Source organism: Marmota marmota, unplaced genomic scaffold (genome assembly GCF_001458135.2).
Source record: "Marmota marmota marmota unplaced genomic scaffold, marMar, whole genome shotgun sequence".
Classification (NCBI taxonomy): Eukaryota; Metazoa; Chordata; class Mammalia; order Rodentia; family Sciuridae; genus Marmota; species Marmota marmota.
Genome location: NW_026000174.1, coordinates 65,371,870 through 65,383,695, shown reverse-complemented (window position 1 = coordinate 65,383,695; position 11,826 = coordinate 65,371,870). Strand labels below are relative to the sequence as shown.

The following is an 11,826-nucleotide window of genomic DNA, read 5'->3' as shown; positions in this document are numbered from 1 at the left end:
TGCAAAATAAAACTACACTGAGATTTCTTCTTTCTCTAGTTAGAATGGCAATTATCAAGAATACAATTAACAATAAATGTTGGAGAAGATATGGGGACAAATGTACACTCATACATTGCAAATTGGTGCAACCACTCTGCAAAGCAGTATGGAGATCCCTCAGAAAACTTGGAATGGAACCACCATTTGACCCAGTTATCCCACTTCTTGACATATACCCAAAGAACTTAAAAATCAGCATACCAGAGACTACCGAGGGAGATCAAGTCCTGTGGACCAGATCAACCAACACCAGGTGTGTGGGTCCCAGATGCTTAGCAGGCTCTGTTCACCCCTCCCCTGGCAGGGCAGACACCACCAGAGTTTAGGCTCTGGTGAAGGACTGCCCCTTCCGATGGGCTGACCACTGAAGGAGGTCAAACCCAGTGACCCAGAACCACCCACACCAACTTGCACAGGAACCAGAATCAGAATGCAGTAGCGTTCATTGAGGGAAACCAGCAGGGTCTGGAAGACCAACATCAAAGTGAGATAGAGACAATCTGCACAGTACTATATGAATATGGAGAAGAAACTGTAATACCTCAGATCCACACTGCAAGAAAGGAAGACACATAGACAACATGAAAAGACAGGGGAGGAAAGTGCCCCAAACAAACCAGGAAACTATAATAACAGAACCCACAGACAGCAAAGTTGATGAAATGTCATAGAAAGAATCCAGAAGGTTCATAATTAAAATGATCTGTGAACTAAAGAATGACCTAAATGAGCAAATACAGGCAAAAATTGATCACTCCAACAATGAGATAAGAGAGAAAACACAGGTAACAAAAGATTACTTCAAAAGAGAGAGAGAGAGAGAGACTCTGAAAGAGAAACCGTCATAAATCCTTCAAATAAAGGATATGTAAATCAAATAAAAAACTCAATAGAAAGCATAACCAACAGACTAGATCACTTGGAAGAAAGAACATCAGATGATGAAAATAAAGTATAAAACCTGGAAAATACAGTTGATCACACAGTGAAGACAGTTAGAAACCATGAACAGAACATCCAAGAATTATGGGACAGCATTGAAAGACCAAATATAAGAGTTATTGGGATAGAGGAAAGTACAAAATTTCAAATCAAAGGAATTCACAATCTCTTCAATGAGATAATATCAGAAAATTTCTCGTGCATGAAGAATGAATTGGAAAAAATAAAATACAAGAGTCTTACAGGACACCAAATGTACAAAATTACAAACAGATCTATACCAAGGCACATTATACTGAAAATGCCTAGCATACAGAATAATCATAGAATCTTAAAAGCTGCAAGAGAGAAAAAACAGATCGCATATCAGGAAAGACCAATTTGTATCTCAGCAGATTTTTCAACACAGACCCTCAAAACCAGGAGATTGTAAAACAACATATACCAAGCTCTGAAAGAAAATGGATGCCAATCAAGAATCTTATATCCAGCAAAACTAAGTTTTAGATTTGATGATGAAATAAAAACCTTCCATGATAAACAAAAGTTAAAATAATTTACAATTAGAAAGCCTGCACTACAGAACATCCTCAGCAAAATATTCCAAGAAGAGGAAATAAAAACAATGATGAAAATCATCAGAAGGAGGTATTACATTAAAGGAAAATCTACTCAGAGGAGAAAACAAGTTATGTTAAATACCAAAAATAAAAATGACTGGGAATGCAAATCATGTCTCAATAATAACCCTAAATGTTAATACACTAAACTCACAAATCAATAGACATAGACTAGCAGATTGGATATTAAAAAGATCCAAAAATATGATGCCTCCAAGAGACTCATCTCAGAAAAAGACATCCACAGACTGAAGGTGAAGAGTTGGGAGAAATTATACCACTCACATGGACTGTGGAAGCAAGCAGGGGTTTCCAGCCTCATATCAAAGAAAGCAGGCTTCAAACTAAAGTCAATTAAAAAGGATAAAGAAGGACACTACATACTGCTCAAGGGAACCATACACAAACAAGACTTAATAAGTTTAAATATATATGACCCAAACAATGGAGCATCTATGTTCATCAAACAAACTCTTCTAAACTTCAAGAGTCAAATAGACCACAACACGATAATATTGTGTGACTTTAACACATCTCTTTCATCACTACATAGATTTTCCAAACAAAAGCTGAACAAATAAACTATAGAACTCAATAATACAATCAATAACTTAAACTTAACTGACATATATAGAATATTTCATCCTTCAAGGAGAAAATAAACTTTCTTCTCAGAAGCACATGGATCCTTCACTAAAATAGACCATATATTATGCCACAAAGCAACTCTTGGAAAATATAAAAATGTAGAGATACTACCCTGAATTCTATCAGATTAGATGAAATGAAATTAGAAACCAATGATAAAATAAGAAATAAAATCCACTCCGACACCTGAAGACTAAATAATATGTTAATGATTGAACAACGGGTTAAAAAAGACATCAAGGAAAAGATTTTTAAAGTTTTAGAAGTGAATGAGAACACAGATACAACATATCAAAATCTGTGGGACACTATGGAAGCAGCTCTAAGAGGAAAGTTACTTGCATAAAGTTCATTCCTTAAAAAAAGAAAAAGTCAACAGATAAATGACTTAACATTACATCTCAAAGCCCTAGAAAAAGAAGAAAAAATCAACACTAAAAGCAGTACAAGACAGGAAATAATTAAACTTAGAGCTGAAATCAATGAAATTGAAACAAAAGAAACAACAAAAAAAGACAGAACAAAAAGTTTTGTTCTTTGAAAAAATAAATAAAATTGATAGATCCTTAGAAAGCTAATGAAGAGATGGAGAAAGAAAACTCAAATCACTAACATATGTGATGAAAAAGGAAATATCACAACAGACAGTACAGAAATACAGAACATAATTAGAAATTATTTTGAAAACTTGCACTCCAATAAAATAGAAAATATCAAAGGCATTGACAAATTTCTAGTCATATAATTTGCCTAAATTGAATCAGGATGATATACACAATTCAACAGATCAATTTCAAATGACAAAATAGAAGACTTCAACAAAAGTCTACCAACTAAGAAAAGCTGAGGACTGGATGGATACATAGCCAAGTTTCACAAGACCTGTAAAGAAGAACTAGTACCAATACTCTCCAATTTATTTCAGGAAATAGAAAAGGAGGTAGCACTTCCAACTTATTCTATGAGGCCAATATCACTCTGATTCCAAAACCAGACGGACACATCAAAAAAAGAAAACTTTAGACCAATATCTCTAGTGAACATAGATGCAAAAATTTTCAATAAAATTCTGGAAAATTGAATACAAAAACATCAAAAAGATCGTACACCACAATCAAGTGGGATTCATCCCACAGATGCAAGGTTGGTTCAACATACAGAAATCAATAAATGTAGTTCATCACATAGATAGACTTAAAGATATGAATCATATGATCATCTCAATAGATGTAGAAAAAGCATTTGACAAAATACAGCATCCCTTCATGATTAAAACACTAGAAAAACTAGGGATGACAGGAACATATCTCAACATCATAAAGACTATCTATGTTAAGCCCCAGGCCAACATCATTCTAAATGGAGAAATATTGAAGTTGAATTGAAATTCCAAAAACAGAAAAAAAATAAAAATTAAAAAAAGGAAATTCCAAAAACAGGAACAAGACAGGGATGCCCTCATTCACCATTTCTATTTAACATAGTTCTTAAAACACTAGTGAGAGCAATCAGACAGATGAAAGAAATTAAAGGGATACACATGGGGGAAAAAACTCAAATTGGTACTATTTGCTGATGATATGATTCAATATCTAGAACTAGTAAATAAATTCAGCAAAGTGGCAGGATATAAAATCAACACTCATAAATCAAAAGTATTTCTCTATATCAGTGACAATTCCTCAGAAAGATAAATGAGAAAAACTACCTCATTTACAATAGCCTCAAAAAAATAAGATACTTGGGAATCAACTTAACAAAAGAGGTAAAAGATTTATATAACGAAAATTACAGAACCCTAAAGAAAGAAGTCAAAGAATACCTTAGAAGATGGAAAGATCTACCTTGATCTTGGATAGGCAGAATTAATATTATCAAAATGATCATACTTCCAAAAGCACTATACAGATTTAATGAAATTCCAATCAAAATTACAATGACATTTCTCATAGAAATAGAAAAATCAACCATGACATTCATCTGGAAAAATAAGAGACCCAGAATAGCTAAAGCAGTCCTTAGCAGGAAGAGTGAAGCAGGTGGCATCACTATACCAGACCTTAAACTATACTACAGAGCAATAGTAACAAAAACAGCATGGTATTGGCACCAAAACAGACTGGTAGACCAATGGTAAAGAATAGAAGACACAGAGACTAACCCACAAAATAACAATCACCTTATATTAGACAAAGGTGCCAAAAACATGCATTGGAGAAAAGATAACCTCTTCAACAAATGGTGCCGGGAAAACTGGCAATCCATATGCAACAAAATGAAATTAAACCCCTATCTCTCACCATGCAAAAAACTCAACTCAAAGTTGATCAAGGACCTAGGAATTGAACCAAAGACCCTGTGGCTAACAGAAGAAAAAGTACGCCCTAATCGCCATCATGTGGTATTAGGCCCCAACTTCCTTAATAAAACTCCTATAGTGCAATAATGAAAATCAAGAATCAATAAATGGGATGGAATCAAACTAAAAAAATTCTTCTCAGCAAAGAAACAATCTGTGAGGTGAATAGACAGCCTACATCTTGGGAGCAAATCTTTACCCTTCACACATCTGATAGAGCACTAATTTCTAGGGTATATAAATAACTCAATAAGCTAAGCACTAAAAAAACAAATACCCAATCAATCAATGAGCCAAGGGCCTGAACAGACACTTCTCAGCAGAGGACATACAATCAATCAACAAATATATGAAAAATATGTTCAACATCTCTAGCAATTAGAGAAATGCAAATCAAAACCACTCTAATATTTCATCTCACTCCAGTCAGAATGGCAGCTATTATGAAAACAAACAACAGTATGTGTTGGTGAGGATGTGGGGAAAAAGTACACATTCATACACTGTTGGTGGGACTGCAAATTGGTGCAGCCAATAAGGAAAACAGTATGGAGGTTTCTTGGAAAATTGGGAATGGAACCACCTTTTGACCCAGCTAACCCTTTCCTCGGTCTATACCCAAAGGACCTAAAAACAGCATACTACAGGGACACAGCCACATCAATGCTTATAGCAGCACAATTCACAATAGCTAACTGTAGAGCCAACCTAGATGCCCTTCAATTAGATGAATGAATGAAAAAAAAATGTAGCATATATACACAATGGAATATTACTCAGCAACAAAAGGGAATAAAATCATGGCATTTGCAAGTAAATGGATGGAGTTAGAGAAGATAATGCTAAGTGAAGTTAGCCAATCCCAAAAAACCAAATGCTGAATATTTTCTTTGATATAAGGAGGCTGGTTCATAGTGGGATAGGAAGAGGGAGAAAACTCTAAATAGGGCAGAGGAGTTGGAGGGGAAGGGAAGTGGCATGGGATTATTAATGATAGTGAAATGTGATGATCATTATTATCCAAAGTACAGGCATGAAGACACAAATTGGCATGAATATACTTTGTATATAATCAGAGATATGAAAAATTGTGCTCTCTGTGTGTAATAAGAATTGTAATGCATTTCACTGTCATATATAAAAAATCAGCATACCATAGCAATATGCCATATCTATGTTCATAACAGTTCAATTCACAATAACTCAGCTATAGAACAACCCTAGGTTCCCTTTAACAGATGAATACATTTTAAAATGTGGTGTATATACAATGGATTACTACTCTTCCATAAAAAAGAATAAAATTATGGAATTTGCTTGGAAATGGATGGAACTGGAGATTATCATGCTAAGTGAAACAAGCCATTCCCAAAATCCAAAGGCTGAACATTCTCTCCAATATGTGGATGCTGGCTCACAATAGGAAGGGGTTGGGTGGAGAAAGGAGGAATTAAGAATTACTAGATTGGACAGGGGAGAGTGGGAGCAATGGAGGAGGAATGAGAATGCAAAGTGAATAGAATGAATCATACGTAACTTTCTTTTGTTCATATATGAATACACAACTAGTGTAACTCCACATCATGTACAACCACAAAAATAGGAAGTTGTACTCCATGTATGTATGATATGTCAAAATACATTCTACTGTTATGTATGACTAAAAAGAACAAATAAAAAACAATACAATTAAAACTAAAAGGTCTGGTTGAACACAGCTGGGAATTCATCAGTTTCTGGACTTTTCTTTTTGGGAAAAGCTTTTTATTACTGCTCAGTCTTGTTGCTTGTTATTGGTCTGCTAAGATTTATTTTATCTTCTTCATTCAAATTTGGTAGGTTGTCTGTGTCTGTAAATCTTCCCTTTTCTTCTAGGTTTGCCATCATATTGGAACAAAAGTTTGCAAATAATTCCATGATCCCTAACGATCCTCAGAAATGTCTGTGATGGTATCTTTTACTACCATTAATGGAGCTGTAATGGTGAGACCGACTTGGTGACACCTGGACTCCTACAGGTTCTGAAGTCCATCTTGGAGAAGGAAGGACCAAAGTCACTCTTTAGAGGATTGGGTCCAAATTTGGTTGGAGTGGCACCGTCAAGGGCTGTGTACTTTGCATGTTACTCCAAAGAGCAATTTAATGACATTTTCGTGCCTAATAGCAATATCGTGCATATTTTCTCAGCTGGTTCTGCAGATTTTGTCACAAATTCCTTAATGAATCCTATATAGATGGCTAAAACTCGGATGCAGCTAGAGAGAAAAATAAGGGGCTCCAAGCAGATGAACACACTCCGGTGCACTGGATATGTTTACCAGACAGAGGGCGTCCGTGGCTTCTATAGAGGACTAACTGCCTCATATGCCGGAATCTCAGAAACTATCATCTGTTTTGCTATTTATGAAAGTTTAAAGAAGTATCTGAAAGAAGATACATTAGCCTCTTCCACAAGTGGAACTGAGAAAAATTCCACTGCCGCAGTCCGGCTGCAGCAAAATAACCGGGGGGTGACGAACAACTTGTGTACATTGATACAGCAGGAGTGGGAGCCGCTTATTGCAGGACAGGAGCAGTATTTATACATTCCACACAGCTTATCTAATTAGCATAAACTAGATACATCAGTCAACCAATCAGGAATCTCTACACTTAATGGCTCGGTTTTGTTACTTCTCAAACCACTCCCTCTGGCATTTTGCCAGGCACCATCCAGACTTGTTTATGAACTCTAACATTCCCCTGGCAAAATGCAAGGTGTTATTTTGACTTGTTTACAGACTCCAACATTCCACAAGTTTTTTTTTGGACTCATGGCAGCTGCTGCTCTTTCTAAGGGATGTGCCTCCTGCATTGCTTATCCACACGAGGTCATTAGAACTTGGCTCCAGGAGGAGGGAACCAAGTACAAGTCCTTCTTCCAGACAGCTGCCTGGTGTTCCAGGAGGAAGGCTACCTCACCTTCTATAGAGGACTCTCAGCCCAGCTCATCATGAAGTGGCACCCCCTTTCTCCACAAAAAAGGCCCTCTTCACCATGGCTGATTTGAAGACTGTCAGCAAAAGAGTCCATTGTAGATAAACTTCCTATTTTCATGTCACCCTATTTACTTGGCTACTAGTGGAGAAGATACCAGCACTCCAGGTGCTGGACACCCCCTTATAGTTTTTCACAAACATATCCAGTATAGTACCTTGAAGAAATGTGCAAACAAGGCCTCTGGCCTTGAGCTGGGGCTTCACAGAGATGTCTACGTTTTTAAGATAAGTTACAATTGGGCTACATGGTAACAGCTGGCAAGGGGAGGAAAGAAAGGGAAAAAGAAGCTCTCCCCTTCTCAGGTGTTGTCCTTGAAGTGTTAACTTGCCCAGAACAGTGAAAGAAAAAGCTGCTTTTATGTGAATTTCTGCAGACAGTGAACTTCTGAGCCCCTCCCTTTACACACTGGGTATAAAACTCTGAAACTCCCTGAACTCAGGGTTCAGGGGATTGATTGATTACAGCAAAAGCTGTGCCCTCTGAACCTGGCTGCAGCCAAATAAAACTGTTTTCCTGCTATCTTCTGTGCCTTGCCTCGTTTGTCCCTACAACATTTTTGGCAACTCAGATGGGACAGAGGAGGTAAGGAAGGCTATTCTGCCTCTCTTGTCTCCGGAGACCAGCTTCCCTGGGGTGGTGGGGGGACAGCGGTTCCCTTGGTGCACCCAGGCCACTCTTGGCCTGAAGGATGATCAACTCACCCAGGGCCCTGGGACTGCCACCTCGGAGCACAACAGAACCCAAAGGCAGCAGGAATCAGAATTAGGGTTTTGGAGCACCGCCCTGCTGAACAGGTAGGACCCAGGTCCATTTGGTTTTGCAGCCCACCTGACTTCCCCTTTGAGGCCTAAGTGGGTGGAAGAGAGCCTTGATCAACCTCCGTTGGGTCCCAAGTACCCCTCCAAAGTGGTTGGAGCTGAAACAGGGAGTCGCCTGAGTAGCCCCTGATTGGGGTCAGCGAGCAGGAGGGGAAACAGTGGTGCCCTTTTAGTTTGGTTTGGAATTGTTGGAATTGGGGCGGTATAGAAATTTTGTTCTGGCCATGTCTGTATGAAAGTGTGTGAATGAGATGGACAAAGGGAAGGGTTGCGACCCAACCCGAGGGCCGAAGCAAATGCAGAGTCCTGATCTGCGGTTCCATGGCACCTCATACAGTCTATGGCGGAATTTCACCAACCAATGTCTAGGTGAAAGCTCCAGGTCGGGGCTGATACCGACCTGCAAGGCTAAGAGGGCCCTAAGTCCCCATGAGGGGAGCGGCCGGAGATGGACAAAGCGAGTCTTGTCCTAAGTGTGTTTTGTTCTAACTGTGTGACACTGATGCAGGGTGGAACATGGGAGGCACACTAAGGAAACTGAGCCATCTGAAATGTGTGTTAGAAACCTTTAGGAAGGTTTTCCTGGTAACTGTGGGGTGAGACTCACTCCACAAATGTTGCAGTGGCTCACCCAAGATGTGGGCTGGCCACCAGAAGGACCTTTAGATGAGAGAGTCATTGCCAAGGTCCATTTGATTGTTGTTGGAACCCCTGAACCAATTCTCTTATATTGATTGCTGGCAAGAGATAGTACAGAAACAGCCCCCTTGATTGAGAGCCTGTCTAGATGGACAGTCCAAGCTGATGTTAGCCAGGTGCATAGTGGTCTCTAAGACTTAGCGGAAAGCAGCTAAACAGAAAACCTGACTACGAAAGACAGGAAAGGAAACAGTTTTCCCGTGAGCCAGAAGAGGACCCAGGACCTTATGTGCCACTCTACCCAACTTTGCCAAGACCACAGGGACAACAGACTGTTCCCTAGCCCCCTTGTCCTCAGAGGCAACAAATGATGGCCCCCCAATACTGGCTATTCCTTCCTCTGTGATGTCCTCAGAGCCAAAGGCTTCCTAAGGCCAAAAACACTTTCACGTCCCAAGACTAGAGCCACAACTCAGATGAGAACTCTCTAGATGCCCCTGCAAGGGACTAAAGGACCTGCCCATATTAACCAGAGGAAAACACCTGAGGGAGAAAAGGCAGTTTTGTGTGCCAGCCTTTCACCACCATTGTGCTCATAAGCTGGAAAAATCATACTCCCTCCTACACGGAGAAACCCTGGGCCATGACTGATCTGATGCAGCCCATTATCCAGACCTAGGATGGGCCCCAACAAAGAAGAAGGTCTAAAGATAAAGAGATGTCAAGAAGCCCTCATAGAAAGTCTAAAAGAATAGAAAAAAGAGAGAGAGAGAACAAAACACACTGTCTGTGCCCAAGAGTTAAAAGGAATCGGAGCCAGCCCTGAGCCCTAGCCTAAGCCGAGCGCATCTTCAGACAAACAGAGCTGAGATAAGCCTCCTGATGCTCCAGCATCTCCCTCTCGCACCCTCGATAGCTCTGAACATTTCTCTCGGCCCCACATCTACCTAAGGCCCCTCTGCCCTATGAAACTGGAAGCAATGATCAAAAGAGATGTGCCCAACTGACTCAGAACTAAATGTCCAGGCCACCACCACTGCTGCCCCTCTCCCTGCCCAGAGGTGCCCGGGAGAGGAGGGGCACCATACAAACATTGCAGCCACAGTGCAAGTTTGTCAGTGAAGAAATGAACAGGCGCAAGCAACAGGTGATCAATGCAGCCTTTGTGGGACAGGCTCAGAGACCCATTTGCCAAAAATTACAATCGTAGAGGACTTTACTGAGAAGTGTACCCTGAGTTGATTAAGGTGGCCACCACTGTTTTCATCAATCAAGATCCAGAGACTCAAAGACAGGCAGACCAGAAAGATAAAAAGGAGGATGGATCTCCTTACAGCTACCCTCACCACAAACCCAGAGTTCACTCAAAGGGGCATCTCACTAGAACAAAGCCAATGGTCCAAATGTTTATAAGGAAAAAAAGCATGGCCAGACAAAAGGGGAAGCCTCCAGTGGCCCCAGCAGACAAGTACCCACTGCCATGTTCAAATGCTAAGCCTTGAACAGAGAAGGAATGAATGTTTGGGCCCCAGCCCCTTCTTTCAGTTTCTTCCCACTTGCTCGGAAGTTGATGATTGACGAATATGGCAGGGGTCCCATAGACACATACATCTGCATCTGATTACATGGGACCAAGCGCCTCAAGAGGGCTCAGCTGCTGCAAGCCCCCAAATGAACCGGAATATGTTCATGTTGACAGCCAACAGTGGGCCATAGGGTGCTTACTCCAAAAGGACATGCCACCCTGGCTCCAAGCCACATGCTGTGAGCCACCAACAGGAAGGGCCACAGAGCCCCATGCACCCAGGCATACTGAACAAAAACACAAGTGGGGCAGTCACTATATACAATTAGATCAGGCTCCCACTTGGCAGGACGATAAAGCCATGCAAACAAAGAGAAACACCTAGGTAGGCACAAACAATGTGGCTGCCACACTGGGACCTGCATGGGACCACACTGTTGCCCTCCAACCTTGGCAGACGACCCATGGTGAGATTTACATAGGTGTCTTTTATACAAATAATGTCTCAGATCATCAGTCTCTGCTAGTATTTACATTATATTTAAGAGTTGAAGAATCCTAACAGCCAAGATCCTTCACTAGGAGAAAACAACAACAACAAAAAAGTCCTGCATCTTAAAGCGCCTGAGGCTCTATGTATGCCTCCCTTCCCTAAATTACAGTTCCTCCCAGGGACTTCAATACACCATCCTTGGGACAGCACTGGACTCTGACTTAAAAGCCTATATCTATCAAGACAAAACGTCAAATACCTTGGTTACCATCTTACTTAACAACAGAACAGAACAACAACTGGGCCTCAAAATCTGCTCAATTCCAGTCCCTTCAACCTGCCATCAGACTAGAGAATTCTTGGGGGCTACTGGGTTCAGCCATATATGGATCCCTAACTTTTCAGTCATGGAAAAACCCCTGTAAGAAGCCACAAACGGGGGAGAATGAGATCTTCTGATGTGGGGGACAACTAAGCAAAAGGCCTTTGAGGACATTCAACAAGCACTCACCAGTGCACCTGGATTAGGGCTCCCTGACCTCACAAAGCCTTTCTTTCTGTATGTCCATGATCAGTCTGGAGTGGCTGTGAGAGTTTTGACTCAGATGCTGGGGACTTGGCACCATCCAGTGGCCTATTTGTCCAAACAGCTGGACTCTGTAACCCAGGGCTGGCCACCTTTTTTTTTTTTTTTTTTTTTT

General features: G+C 40.6%; 1 pseudogene; it reads left to right on the top strand.

Moving 5' to 3' along the window:
• The first annotated feature begins 6,558 nt into the window (after positions 1-6,558).
• Positions 6,559-11,826, top strand: part of LOC107160243 — a 21,251-nt pseudogene continuing 15,983 nt past the window's right edge.